Raw genomic sequence first — 2,500 nt, forward strand, 5'->3', positions numbered from 1 at the left:
AATACTTTTTTACGATGTATATGGTAAACGAGTAAAAGGGGTTAAAATATAGGATAAAAGAAATGGCGTAAAAACTAATATATTAGAACTGATACAAAATAGGGCATAAACATAAAAAATGAAAAAAGTGGCTAAGTAGGAATGGAGAGTAAAGTAAAACTAAGACGAACCAATAGCCCAAACTGATTAAGTCCCAGTGCGAGAAGCATAATTTGGTCAGATTACTCATTGGTCAGACTACTAAAAATCAATCCAAAAAAGTAGAAAAGTAGGACAATGTGGTGGGAGTGCAAGGGGAATGACCACACCTATGGAGGAAAGTAAGTAATGTTAAAATAAGTAGTTAACCTTGATTGAAAGCTGTGGAAAAGTACAGCTGTCTACTATAAATTAAAGTGGAATACCGTTTTCCCTGTCTTCCAAAATGTTGAAATGCATAGACCCATGACTGTTTCTGCTGTGCACAATTAATTTATATTTAAATTTATGGCTGAACCTAGATTGACTTGATGTAATAGCTGAACTTCCGGGTTCTTTTCCCTTTCATTTTCATCCACAGCAGTCATGATTCTGTATTACATAATTTTCGTCATCTGTTGGTGTTTGGAATTATTCTAGTTCCTGATATGGAGTAATAGGTTGACGAGTGATCTCATTATGAGCTGTGTGGGTCTTGCACATAACAGGGCCAGTTTTTTTTTAATCACTAATAATGGCCCACTTCAGTTTGGGTCAAAACAGCTCAAGGAAGTCTTCTTAGATATAGGGCTTTACCTATACTAGCTCACCAACAAACCTGTGCCCTATATTACAGTTATATCTTATGCCCACCATTATGGAAGTTAAGATTATCTTGGACTACACCTTTGTGAAATCTTGTGAAGCCAACATATTACTGGTTCCAGTGTTGCCTATGAATCCTCAGATACTCGATTACTCCGTTCTACCATATCATTAGCTTGAGGATGACAGTAGTAGTGGCGCACAGCTACTTAAATAACTAATTTGAAAATTCACTTCTGTTTTCATCATGTAAATCCTTGAAAGACCATTGCCAATGAAGGAATTGGCCACAGAAGGGGCAATGTGATTTTCCACAAGAACCGACTATTAATAACTTGTTATATAATATATATAACTAGAAAGCTTCTGATTGCTTCCACCATTTCAATCAAATCAGCTAAAAAAAAAAAAAAAAAAAAAAATCGGAGGTTCATCAGACTGTGTCATGAGCAGAACTCATGACAGAATTTAACAATCCTCTAGTAATATCTGAGGGAAATAGAAGCAATCCCTTGAACGAGAGGACTTAAAAAATTACCAACTTATCTGTCATCATTAACAAGCTCCAGCACCGTAGCTCGTGTGCAAGAAATGACTATTTTGCTGAATTGCTTCGTCTAGTGGGAGTGGAATCCTGCAGCATCTGCTGCAGTTCCATTTTACCATAATGGATTCCGCTGTGGCGCCATTGCAACATTCAAAGGATAATCATTCATGATACCTAGTCTAAGACGTAATAAGTCGGTGGAATAAAGATTGTTGGTGTTTGATATCAGCCAAGAATTCCAAAATGGTGACTAGCAAGAATAAGATAAAAATGCAGCAACCTTATATCTTTGAGTTAATGTATGTTTTTTTTCCGATTCTGAGGAGGAAATAAAAGTGAGTTACACCAGGGATTCGTCCCAGATGCAAAGTTTCATAAAAAAAGTAATGTTCTTTCCTTACAAATCTGAGATACCGAAGATTAACTTGGAAAATTAATGAATCCCTATTTCGGAGTCCTTACAGCTCAATCATCTCTCCTTAAAGGAGGGTTAACATCAGTCATATTGGCAATACCCGAGATCTGCAGTACCAGACCGAGCAATACAGTCGCCAATCAAAGTCTGAAACTGCAAATTCGAATCCCAGATAGCAGGAAACCTCTTAATGTGGGAATGTGTTCTGGAAGACAGAAAAAGCCTATCGATACCATAAGAAATAAAAGGAAGGAGCACAAACCATTTATCAAGAAGAACGGAAAACTTACTGAAACTATAAGAGCAAGGTTCAAGGGAAGTTCGTTCGGGAATAAAGCTGAATCTTTCCTGCACAATATTCTTACACTGCAACATGAGGGCGACGATGTTTACTTAACAGTAGCTCCAAAACAACTGACAGTAACTTATTCTATAGAACAATCCTGGTTAATGTATGTATGCATAATGTTTATGTCTATACCCACCAATCCCTTTCTCGTTGTCGTGGGGGCTTTAGAAGACGGAGACTGAGGCTCAGTGTAGGGATCATCCCTACCTTCGTCCTCAGCCCACGCCTCGACTAATTTTGCATGGTCTCTTTTTCTCCTTTCCCTTCTCTTCATCTTCTGTCCAACTTATCCTAATTGTTAAGTCACTTTTACCCATTTCGTCACAATACTTTATCATAATGTATATGACTATTGATGTCTGGCGCATTTATTTGTTTTGACCATTAACCATTCTGGAAAACCACA

This window comes from Penaeus monodon, chromosome 17 (genome assembly GCF_015228065.2).
Source record: "Penaeus monodon isolate SGIC_2016 chromosome 17, NSTDA_Pmon_1, whole genome shotgun sequence".
Lineage (NCBI taxonomy): Eukaryota > Metazoa > Arthropoda > Malacostraca > Decapoda > Penaeidae > Penaeus > Penaeus monodon.